This window comes from Pongo abelii, chromosome X (assembly GCF_028885655.2).
Source record: "Pongo abelii isolate AG06213 chromosome X, NHGRI_mPonAbe1-v2.0_pri, whole genome shotgun sequence".
NCBI lineage: Eukaryota > Metazoa > Chordata > Mammalia > Primates > Hominidae > Pongo > Pongo abelii.
The window spans coordinates 103541828-103555593 of record NC_072008.2 but is presented as its reverse complement, the minus strand read 5'-3'; the positions used below and the strand labels follow the sequence as shown (position 1 = coordinate 103555593).

The 13766-nt window shown below is 34.6% G+C and overlaps 1 pseudogene; it reads right to left on the bottom strand.

The window, feature by feature from the left end:
- Window positions 1-6227: 6227 nt before the first annotated feature.
- LOC100432506 (nck-associated protein 1-like) lies at window positions 6228-12401 on the bottom strand (annotated as a pseudogene).
- Between the last annotated feature and the right edge of the window lie 1365 nt (window positions 12402-13766).

Below are 13766 nucleotides of genomic sequence, written 5' to 3'. Positions count from 1 at the left end.
AAACAAGCTTGATATATTAAAATGGAAACTTGAAAATAGAACCATTAGAATATGAACATTTGCATTACAAAGGTTTATTTGCTTTACAAAGAATCATCACAGAGTGCTGGCTTCCACAGCACATATACTAAAAACAATCATCACAGGTTTCCTTTAAGTAACAGTGTTCTCCATTGTGCTCAGAATACAATTGGCTCCCTCCCCACAAAGTAAAGAAAGAAATTAAAATACACAATGTTTCAGTAATATGACTATTTTATACAACAGGATACAACTTTACCAAATTTCATATGCAAACTCTGAGGCCTTTAACAATACCAAATAGATAAGAAAAAAAAAAACTTGGTAATCATCTTATCTGACTCCCTCATTTTATACATGAGAAAATGGAAGCTCAAGAGAAGTGATTTGGCCAGAATTTTACAGCTAGTTAGTTAATGGCACCTTCATTAGGGGTTTGCAAACCCCATGTCCTTTGTCTTCCCACCCAGTTTTCTTTAAAACTATACCGCCTCACTGTTCTTTAATAAGAAACAAAAATAACATCAATATATGTTAGGTAACATATACTTACTTCTCTATTGTTTTAATGCATGGACATATGTGATCCTAAATATGAGACGATTAGGAAGCAATGAAGTATCCCATATTTACTTGGAAACTCCTATTGCAACAACTCAAGTTTCATGTGTTTCTCTCATCCAATTTCTCTCACCTTGTTAGGGTCTCCGTTCATACGTCTGAAAACTAAGAGGGTATTTTGTTGGTTCTATGACTACATCCCTTTATCAGTGGACTCTCACATGTTTCAAATGTGATGTCAAATGTGTGTAGTTGCTTTACATAAGTGATTCAGAAATGCTTTCTCTACTAATTCACCAGGCGCAATAGAGTTACTGTATAAATTATTGGAGTAATACTTATAAAAGGTTAAAGGTAAAACTGTCTATTTTCACTCCTGAATTCTCTGGAGCATAATATAAGCAGTAGATAGGTGAGGTATGAAAATAAGTTATAAAGTCCCAAGAAGAATTTTCACGTGGATGATCATAGATGAAGTATAAGCACTGACTCTCTTGAATTGTGGTGGATCTAATAGTCTATAGTCTATGTGACCGGAATTTCTATCAAGTCAATATCCAGTCCTCACTCTTAGGGATGTTTGACTCATACCATTTATATTTTGGTCTGGTTCATTAAACATATAATTTATTGGTTATTAAAATGCCCTGCAGTATTTTTCCATTACAGAAAAATATAAAAAGTGATTTATGCAGCTTGTGTGTAAATTGATACATGTCATAAAGACAAGAGTAGTAATTTGTTTCCAAACAGTACTTCTTTACTATCAGAACCGGTTACAGCTTTCAAAGCCTAATCACATAGAAAACTTGATTAAATCTGCCAGTTGTATTGGTTTGTATGCAAAATGCTCCCTTCATAAAATCTATTGCTCTACACAGTATGTACTACTCTTTTAGCCTTTGGTCACAGGATGCACCTGTACAAATTGATATATAAAAATGGACCTATCAAGGAAAAGAAAAATTCTTGGCCCACATGAGGTTACCTATTTCATGCTTTATTTCCCCAGCAGTCATTTCTAGCAGCAGGGCAGACAAAACTGAAGACAAATGGTGAATCAAAGGAAGGACAAAATGAAATGAAAATGAAGGACAAAAATGATAAGATATTTGCAAGGAACATCTCTTTGATGTTATATCTATTGATCATAAACAAAAATCCAAGCCCACGGGTTATGGTTCTGGATCATCAAACCTCATCTTGACTCAAAGTGGCTACCCGAAATATTCTTCCCCAAACACCAATGTTTGCTTTTTCTAAACAGAATATTTCTCACCATAAAATAAAGCATTCTCATTTCAGGAAAAGGTCAACTATGGCTGAAAATTCCTTACAGTACTAATGACTTTTTCAATCATATTTCTCCTTTGAATACATATGGTTTCTTTCCCTCTAGAATGTCACTTATTTGCTTTTAGCTTCTCCCTTGCCTGCAATGCTAGAGCTATGCATACCATGATTCTAAGACTAAATCACATGCTTGTCATTTCAGAGCCATTAATTTCAGTAAATAAGCATGTGTTGGGTTTTAACTATTCTATTATCAAATTCACCAGGTATTTGGTGCTCTTTTACTCCAAATAATATTTTGTAGGGGAATTTTAATACCACTTAGACACCATTATCATAAATGAATGGTAGCGATGTTCTTAAGAGCTGCAAATTCTGCTACTTCACCTTCTACAGCCATAAACTCATTCACCCTACCCATCCTAATGGGGCTAGATTAATGAAGCTTTCAAAAGTGCAACATTTGGTGAAAATTAGAGAAGTACCTGAAAGACTGGTTATTTGAAAATTCACTAGCAAATGAAATTGTGATTTTGGCTGCTGACAAGCGTGTATGTAATATCCTTCTGTATTACTTCTAATATGCACCACATCCAAGTGTCTAGCATCCACACTAATGGAAGGGAGCAATAAAACAGATAATATGAAGTGGCAGGTGATTTGCTGATTTCCTTGTTAAGGAGTAGAGAGAAAGGGGTGTAGGAGCTGCCACAAGAGAAAAGTGCAACTTATTTTTTCCTTTTAAGGGTAGCCATAAGAAAAAAATCAAATACAAAAATTTGTCTTCAAAAATTGCCTGCCTTGCCCATTACCTACTTTCCCCATGATCTAGTATCTTTGTTAATCTCCTAGCTGTTGAGGATGCCCACAAGGCTATTTCTCTTGTTCTCCCCAAAGGGCCTACTACTCTGCACATATCTTTGCTCTCTTACCCATCCAAAATCAAGCCATGCTTTCTCTCTGTTGCATTTCATTTTGTCACTTATGCTTTCCAAGGTGACATAGCACACATGCTGCCATTCTGTCCCCCAAATGCCCATGGCAGGCCACAATAGTCAGATATTCCACTTTTTCTAACTAGGCCCAGAGTCAGCCTCAGAGCCTTTCTCAACAGTCCACGCAGTCATTACTATTTCAATGAAACAAAAAAGTATGTGATAAAAATTAGACTATTTGAATACAAAGATACTTTTATAGTTTGATAAAGGGTATCACAAGTTTTAGCAGAGAATCACTAGACACATTTCCAATGAAGTAAGAAAGAAAATACAAGTGTTTTTACTATTGCTGCAGTTATGTAGCATTGGAAGGGTGACAATGACAAGTAAAGCATTCTGAAGTCTTCGTGTAGTTCAGGTGGAGGGTAACAATGCTGACAATTTTACAATTTGCTTGGCTGAAATAAACATGTTAAAATAACTAAGTAGCCACTAATTTTTTAAATGAACCAATCCAAAATATTACAAGAAAGTAGAAACAAAGGAAATAGAAAAAAATAGTACACATAGAGAATACATAAGATAATTTACATACATTCAATTACTCAGTAGGTACTATAAATGTAAATGGACTAAACTCTCAAGCTAAAAGACAAAGATTGTTACATGGACTCTTAAAAATATCCATTTATACACCTTTTAATAGAGTAGACAGAAATATTAATGTTAATAGATGAAAACATTATACTATGCAATTGTAACTCAAATAAAGTGGCTATAGACACATCAGTACCAGATAAAACAGACTTTAATTAAAAATAACAAAAAAAAAACTTGTACTAAAGATAAACATGGTCTTTACATAATAAGAAAGTTCAATTTTCCAGAAAAATAAAGCAATTCTAAACTTGTTTTAATGAAGATAGCTCCCAAAACATAAAACAATAACAGATTTACAGAGAGAAGTTGAATAATATATCATCATTATGAGGGCTTTCAAAATGAGCCTTTCAGTAATTGACAATTTGAATATATTGAAAATTAATGGGATGTGGAAGATTTGAATCATACAATTCACAAGCTTGATCTAATGGACATAAATAGGATATTGTACCCAACAAGTATACACTATACATTTTTTGTAAGCGTACAAGTCACATTTAAGAAAACTAACCACAAGCTAGGCTGTGAGGATAGCTTCAACAAATTTGAAAGGAATGTTATCATATGAACAACATTCTTTGACTATTCCATAAGTAAGTGAAAAATCACAAACATTCTGGTACATAACAAGAAAAACTCATTTATCAGCAACTAAAGACAAATTCTAAACAGCTCATAGGTCAACGAAGACTTTATAATGAAAATGAGAAAATACAACTAAATGATCACAACAACATTAGGCATTCAAACACATAGGATTCACTTAAAGTGGTATTTGGAAGACATTTTATAGTCTTAAAGTGGTATATTATGAAAGAATAAAGTATATGCCTGTAACCTAAACCAATCTAATTTAATTGAAAATAACAATTAAATTATTCATATCAAAAACTTCAAAAAAATAACTAAATCAAAGGAAAATGAAGAGTAGTATTTAATAAATTAGAAAACAAATGTACAATAAAGACCAACAAAGATATAAGTTGTTTCTTTGAAAATTTTATTAAATGAAAAATTTCTAATGAAATTAATCAAGGAAAAGAGAGAGAGAAAGGTCAACAATATTAGGAGTGAAAAGAGGACAACTATACATGTTGATATTAAACAGTGCACAATTTTTTATAATAAATTTGAAAATTTAAATGAATGAGTAAATTCTAGAAAAATATAATTTATCAGAAGTGACTCAAGGAGAAATCAAAAACCTGAATAACCCTCTATCTATTAAGTAAATTTGGCTTATAGTAAAACAAAACAAAACAAAAACATCAAAAAAAAAAAAACTTCCAATGAAGAAAACACCAGGACCAGGCTCTGACAAATTTCCAGATAAATGCCAAGAAACAGATTATTTCAGTCTTACTCAAAGTCTTCCATAAAATACCAAAGGCAAAACCCTCCTAATTTATTTTGCAAGGCCAATGTAGCATTTATATTAGAACCAGACAAGAAAATTCAAACAAAAGCTTGTATGCTTTTGATGAGAATGTACTTTGTTCCCACCACTTTGCAAAACAAAGAATGCTGACCCTATGGATGAATAATGAGATCAATTATCTCATTTAAGATTTATGATAACTTTAATCTCAAAAATAGAAAAAAATAAAGTAGGGATATCATATGATGGTGAAGAAAAAGAAAATGCTTTGTAATTTTATTAGGTAATGGTGATCTGTTCCCTCTTTCATTCCCCACAGTGGTTAATTCAAACTTTTAATGCTATGCTTTTCAAGTTCACTTCCTCTTCTTTGCCTCCTGCTTTCACTTCCTTTTTTCAGAGATAATGCAGAAGTCATTGAGTCTAAAATCTCTCAATATTATTTCCTCCCCAACACTCATTTATATCTGTACATAATCTTAGCCTCTCTCCTCCCATTACAGAAAAAGCAACTGATGTAACCCGTCCACCTGTACCGTTTCCCATCTCCTCCATCACTTCGTTCCATCAATTACTCCAATTTTGTCCTGTATCTCCAACATTGCTATTTACATTTGTTCTTTTTCAATTTAAATTAATAACATCATCATCCACCCACTCATTTAGGCAAGTTAAAACATGAAAGAAGTTCCTGACACCTCACTCTTCCTTGCTCTCCCCCTTCCAAATCTGCACAATAACCAAGTCTTCTTGCCAAGTATATCCCTTCCATATTTCTCACATTTTCCCTTTCCTTTCATTCCACTGCCACTATCTTGGTTCAGGCCTTCATCATCATTCATTTCTAGACTGATACAGTGCTTCCTAATTAATAGTATAGCTCAGAAGAAAAGCATGGACCTTGAAGTCAGTTCATATTCAGATACCAACAATATATTTTACTGCAGTTGTGACTGTAGGGAAATTAACCTCTTTAAGCCTTATCTTCCTCAGCTGTAAAATGGAGATAATAATGCTTGTCAGTAAGTGTTATTGTAGTGATAAGGGGAAATTATGAATATAAAACATTTAATACTATACCTTGCACATAGTGAGCACTCAAGAAATGTGAACTCCTTGTCTTCTTATAACTTATTCTCCTCCAGCCCCTTTGCTACCCTGCCGTGTGACTTTAACAGAAATCTGATATATCACTTCCCTAATGAAAATCATTTGGTGGTTTTGGTTTGACCACATGTTCAAATTCAAACTCCATTGACTTAGGACATAAAACTCTTCATATGTTGACTCTCTACTCCTGTCTTCATTCATGCTTCAAATTCATGAGCTCCTTGAAGACATAAAGGGAATTTGTCTTATCCATCTTTAAATCTCTAGGGTCTAACAACAGTGTTAGGTTCAAAATAAAGACTGTCAACAGATGATAATCTTTTAAAGAGTGCAGCCATCTGGTCTGGTTTGTCAAAGCTGGTCCACATTTGTGTTAACACATCAACATTCTCCACAAATTTCTTAAGTTTAGCAACTTGTGATGAAATATGCCACATAAGGCTTTCACTTAGGAACTTCATACCATATGGGCCTAGCAATTCTAATAATGACCTCATTTCTGATATGTCAGAATATTTCTCTGCATTGAATGTTAATTCATTTTCTGTAGGTAATTTCACAAATGCTTTAATTGCAGGGAAATAAGCTATATGATCATAGCTGACTTATCTTAGCAAAGTTTCCAAATACCAATTTGTGTATAGACTCGTAATGATTAGCTCTCCATAACTGCCCAAATGTTGTGTTTGTTGAAGAAGAACATCACTGAATACTCTTATAATATCAATCTACACGTAGTTTTATATTGGCTGGAGTATGGTCATGTGTGCTCTTACACCTGTTAGAATCTCTGATGGTTTTGCATTTTGTGTGTGGCTCAATTACACATAATCATCCCAACAATTGACTTAGTAAAGAGGATTTCCAGATGGGAAGTCAAATATTCTCATGGAGTAAAGGTATGTTTCCATACCATCGTGTTTGAGACACAATTTAGAAAGTGCGGTGTGCAATTTGTCAAGTTTGGTCACAACCAGCCTGTTTTTCTTCATGTTCTTAATGCCTGGTTTCTCCCTTTCAGGTTACCCTTTCTTACTAGTCTGTTTTGTTTTGTTTTGTTGATTTCTTATTCACTGCTTGACTGGTGGTTTTGGCATAATACTTGGGTGGCAACTGGTCACTAAGAGTACACTGTTCTGTGCAAATATCTGTGATGATATTTCAAACTTGTTTTGCCTTTTCATCTAGAAATATATTCCATAAGGGAAGACTACATTCTCCAATATGATGTAACTCTGCTGCACACAGTTCATGAATGCAACTGATAAAATGAGTGCAATGTAGTGAAAATGCATTTCAGTATCTTGACTGAGAAAGTAACTCCAAACACTGTTAAAGCATCTTCTCAAGAGCATGACTATAAAAACAAAATATGTAGAGCTTTGATGTTTTAAGCAACATTTCCACCAAAGAATCTATTTTTGGTATGAAAAAATTATTGTATTGATCATGTTTCCAAGTTCTCTGTGATCTGAAAGGCCAAGTGAAGCCTTAGAGACGCTAGTATATGCCTGTAACCTAAACCAATCTAATCTCATTTCTCTGAAATCAAATACTCCCCCATCTTCGACTTATTTTACACTTACAAAGGTCATAGTGTTAACAACAGAGGACATGATGATTGAGTCATCTTCCCAGCAAACAGAAAGGTTCTACATGAGTTCATTGAGGACAACAGAATCAAACCCAGAAAGGTACTGCATGTAATACCTTTGCATTATAGGTCCATATTTTAAAACATTTCCCAAACTAAATACCATAAAAACACACAACATTAAAAATAGTAAAAGACTGCTTAGTATTAGAAGCAGATCATGTGCTGAAATTCTAAAACCAGCAGCATACGTTGTTGCTTGTATAAAGCCTAGTGATATTTTTAGACTAAATTTCATGGTGCCCTGTTGGCATTAGCACAACCATTGTACTCTGCTGTATAATAAACAATCTTAGAGATTTATCAACTATTGATACAAATGTTAGTTCTTAACCACTTTTTATATGTTTTAAATTTTGAAAATTTAAAGTGTACCTGCCATAACATAAAAATAAACATTAGACTGTATCACAAAAAAAGGTACTTTTAAAATACAGAATACATTTTCATTCAAATACACATTTAACTTTTAAATGAAATCCACTTCCTAACTATAAACTAGTTGATATTTGGAAATTCCTTGAGTTGATTTTGATGGAAGATACAAGTTGCTATTAAATTTTTTTAAAACGACACTTCTATTTTGACATGTTTGTTATTTTGTGATCACAGGCATCATCGGGTTTTGATTTACTCTGAAGTTTCTTAAACTGACAGGATAATATCATGCCTTAGGAAAATCGTACCTAAGTTAATCATGAAGAGATGGATCAAACGGAAATCAATGGCATGTAATGCAAGAGTCAAACAAAAAACAACATAAAAAACATCTCAAATAGCTTAATTTTATGTGATAATCATGGTAGTATCACTTTGTATTTAATAAGGACATTCCTTCCAAAGATCTTAAAGTTCTTTTAATGTATTACCTTGTTTTTACTCACAAAATCCTTGGGAGATAAAGGAAAATTATAACTTAGGTAAATAAAACTTGCTTTGGACCCTCAACATTTTTTGTTTTTAAATGTCAAATATTTCTGTTTTTACCATACTCATACCACTAAGCACTAATGATGAAAATTTTGCAACTAAACATGTTGCTAACACTATATATTCATGGTCACCACTGATCCCTAAACAATCTTGATTGTATCTCTGTGGTGTATTGATCTCATTTTCTGTCTTCCTGCATTTTCTATAAATTCATAGTTAGATCTAGAGGTTTGATCTAATTTAGATTCAATTTTTATATTAAAATAAATATGTCATAGATAGTGCTGTGTACATAATACCCACTGCCATTGATGATCATTTCTCAGATTCATTATTTTATCAAGGGTTTGAAAATTTATAATATTCTAATTATATCAACAGGATGCTTTGTTTAAAAATATACATATGAACATGCCATTCCCCTGCATAAACTTCTTCAATGTCCATTATTGTTGGGATAAAATCTAAATTCCTTAACATAGATTCTTACAAATGTATCAACTGGCAGTTCTTTATCACTTCAGTCTTGTATTGTGTCACTCTCTGCCTCACACTTTAGGCTTCAGACATGCTGCTGACCTTTTCGCAGGTTTCTGAATGAACCTTACTCTGGACCACTTTAGGACATTCACATGTACTGTATCCTTTGTCCAAAATTCTTTCCTCTCACTTCCAACTTCACCTGGCTAACTTCACATCATTTTTCTTTAATGCCTCTGTTTAAGTATAACTTCTTCAGGAAGACCTTCCCAGAAGTCCAAAACTATGTTAGCTCGACCTGTTATATGCTATTTTATATATATATATATATATATATATATATATATACAGCAACCTGTATTTATTAACCTGTATTTACTACACTTTTGACACTTGTTTGAGCTGTGTCCTCCACCTTCCATTTTGTTCATCACTGTATCTCCAACACCCGAAGAGTTCCCAATACATAGTAGGTGCTCAGTACTTCTTAAATCAGCTTATGTCACTAAGATATCAGCTTTTGTTTTTGAATTGATAATAAAATGTTTTAATATTATGATCTTATAAAGCACTTTTTATATGTCAGCACATTAAACACCACAACATCCCAATGAAGACAAAAAAAATACTTCTCTTCTGCTTGTCTTCTCTTCTGCTTCTGTGAATTAGGGTTGTAAACATAGCTACTGTGACATTCTGTCATCTTGAATTAAGACAGTCTGAAATATCTACTTATTTATCTCCTCTGTTTTGTGTCTAGGATTCTAACATCTAAAAGAGCCCTAAGACCAAAATCAGAAGTGTGAAAGATTTATATTGTATAACCTAACTTAATTATATCTTTTTTTTATCTAAATAGAAAGATACTACCCCTGCTTTCCTATTTCAGCATGAATGCCTTCAGGAAGACTTCCATGAAGAGAGTTGATAATACCTTCCTCTAAGCTATCTTTGAACTTTGTTATTACTTACTTCTGATATTATGCATAGCATTTTTTATCTACATCACTGTTAAACCTGCTAAACTGTGATCCCTATGCAGATATGTACTAAACATTATTAATATTTCTACATATTTAATGTTTTTAAATTGTGTATTAATATTTGATATTAATATTCTGGCATATTTAATATTAAATGCCTAACACAGTGCCTGACACACAATAGATTCTCAATTCATCATTGTTGAATCATTGACATGAAATAATGTGCCCTCTTGTCTGTAATTAATTCCCACATAATGAAAGATGGTTAGTTAAATTTGTTGTGGTGGTGGCGGAGGTGGTGTGGTGGTTACCCTGAAAAGGGAATGGAATCAGGACTCCTGATCAAAATATAACAGTAAGACAACTAAGTATTAAAATGTTGCATCTCAAGGAGGTCTGGAATAGATGATGGATTGAATATATGAAACTGATTTTAATGCCCCTCAAAACCCCACTAAAAATGGAGGCAAAAAATTGTTTACAACAAAAATCCTGAAGACTGAGAAGAACATTAGAAGAGATAGCAGCAACACAATTTTTTGAAATAGAAAGCAGAGGGATTAGTGTTAGTTGACTTAGGTAGACTTAGTTAATTGACCTAGGTAGAGAACTCAGCCAGCAGTGGAGAAAGCTGAGAAATAATTCAATTTACAATCCGGTATACCCATAAAGCCTGGAAATTAGCAAAACAAGATACCTTTGGAACTGAGAGGGTTCAGGAAAAGAGAGCTAAAATTAGGAGGCTTGGATGAAACTCAGTTTAATCTAGAAAGATCCTTTCCCTTGTTCCAGAGCTAGGTAACTGTCTTTTCCCTACCCTGCAGATGTTTGAAAGATTATTCTCCAGCTTTTGGGAAAAAATAGAGAGTCACTGAACTGGAAAACTAGATATAGTGGACCTAGACAATTTATCTAAAACAAGGAGATTAAGCAACCATATGCATAATAAACTGGATGCTTCCCTCACTTAGTGTGCAAAACACTGCAACCCAGTCTTCCATTCTCCAGGCAAGAGACTGGAAAAGTTTTCTCTGGAGAAACTGATGAGCCCAAGAAGAAAAACCTGAATATACAGACACCAGGGAGCTCCCAACGAACAGTCCACTCACACACCAAGTAAACCAACCATAGCCACAGGCTCTGAGTTACACTCAGCACTTTCAAACATGAACAGATGTTGAAGAAAAATTTTCAATTACATTGTTAAAGTATGGTAAGGAAGACCTTATTCAGGACCATCATGATAGGTATAAGGATCACTACAACGGGATTTTGCAGTGTGGGAGAGAAGTTGGGCCCACTTTCAAATACAGCATGGGAATTTATAGCCAGGGAGCCCAGTGGAGGCCAGTAGATGGAAAATTACTAAGACAGAACATCACGGGTAAGGGAGATTCTGGCTAAACTGACCTAATGGTATCCTTGCTGAAGACAGGCCAAGGTGATCAGACATCACCTGGGAGATGGTGGACAATGACGAGCCCGGTCAGATACTGAGGACTATCAAATATCAAGGCTGGGTGATTCTTGCTAAACTGACTTAGCAGGGTTCTTTGCTAAAACTGGATTTTACAAGGAAGTGCACAGATAGGCCTAGAAGAAGTTTCAGGAGCCTGACTAAAGTTCAGCCAAGCAAAGGATCCTTGTCAACAAGCAAGGATTGCCATATCCTGAGGAAAGTACGCAACATAGAAGTTAGAGACAAAAACAAAAAATTAAACAATAAACAGAAGAAGAAAGAAACTTGAAGGAAATGGAGACTATGCAAGGAGAAGAAAACTTTATAAAACACTCAGTGATATACTCAGGTAAAGTATTATAGAGGTGAGACACAAGAACAGAAAGAATATCCCTTTAATGAGGAATATTCAGAGAAAAAATAACTTTTAGAAATTAAACAAATAAGCAATAAAGTGTTTTATGTAAAAATCTAAAGATTGTTATTTTTCTAAACCTTATGATATTCATGGTGTCGGTAAGCTTTTTAGTACTTGTGAATTTTGTCATTTATTCTCTCATTCTAAACAAATATCCCCATTTTTATCAGACATCTTATTTTGTTTTTGTAATTTTATATTCATTTTCCTGAGGAAGGTCCCCAAAATTGTATATAACCTTCAGGCCCCTCAGAACTTATGCCCATTCCTGATGGCAACCTCATCTTTTCAGTTGCTCACATCTAACCATTGGCTTTATTCTTGACTCTCCTCTTTCTCTTACCCTACATTCAATCTGTCAGAAAAACTTGTTGGCTCTGCCTTCAAAACATATGCATATTCTGACCACTGCTCCACCCTGGTCCAAACCACCAACACCACTTGCCTGGATTCTTGCAACAGCCACTTAATCTGTCTTCTTGCTCTCACCTTCACCTCCCTACGCATATTCTCAACACAACAACACAACAGCCAGAGAATTATCTTCTTAAAACTTAAGTCAGATAATGTAATTTCTCTGCTCAATCCTCCAATGGCTCTCCATTCATTTGAACTGACTCCACATTTCTTCTCTGACCTCCTATGGAATTATTTACTCTTTGGCTCTTTCTTATCTGGTCAGACTGACCCCTTTGTTATTCCTAAAAGATAACAGGCTTGGCCGGGTGCGGTGGCTCATGCCTGTAATCCCATCACTTTGGGAGGCCAAGGCGGGCAGATCACAAGGTCAACAGATCGAGACCATCCTGGCCAAGATGGTGAAACCCTGTCTCTACTAAAAATACGAACATTAGCTGGGTGTGGTGGCACGTGCCTGTAGTCCCAGCTACTCGGGAGGCTGAGGCAGGAGAATCGCTCGAACCTGGGAGGCAGAGGTTGCAGTGAGCCGAGATCATGCCACTGTACTCCAGCCTGGTGACAGAGCGAGACTCCATCAAAAAAAAAAAAAAAAAAGAAGAAGAAGAAGAAGATAAGAGGCTTGATGTGCCCACCTTACAGATTTTACACAACTGTTTCCTTTTGCTGGTACTATCCAAATATCTGCGAGACGATCTCTCTAACCTCTTTCATGTCTCTGCTTTAATGTTCCTTTCTCGAGGAAGACTATCCTATCCATCCTATTTAGAATTCTAACCCAATCCACCCCTGCTCCATGGCCTGGCACTCTTAAACTCATGTTCTGTGTCCTCTGTTTAATGGCACTTTTCACCTTCTAACATAATGAATACATATAACATGTATTCATTATGCTTGTTTATTGTACATCTACTCCCATCGAATGATGACTACTTACAAGCAGGGATTTGGTTTTGTTCATTGTTATATCACTAGCACTAAAATAGTATCTGGCACATAGATGGCATTCAATAAATCTATGATTAATTTGAATATAACACAGATACAGTCATGCACCACATATAGACATTTTGGTCAACAACAGACCACATATCATGCAGATAGCGTAAGATTATAATGGAGCCGAAAAATTTCTATCACCTAATGACGTCATAGCTATTGTAACATTGTAGCACAACACATTCCTTTTCCTATGTTTAGATACATAAATACTTACCATTGTGTTACAGTCACCTACAGTATTCAGTACAGTCACATGCTGTAGAGGTTTGTAACCTAGGAGCAACAGGCTTTTCCATATAGCCTGGGTGTGTAGTAGGCTGTACCTTCTAGGTTTATGTAAGTATACTTTTTGGTCTTCACACAACAAAATCACCTAAGAATGCATTTCTCAGACTCTGTTCCTGTTATTAAGCAACACATGACTGTATATTAATATGCATACATATATATATA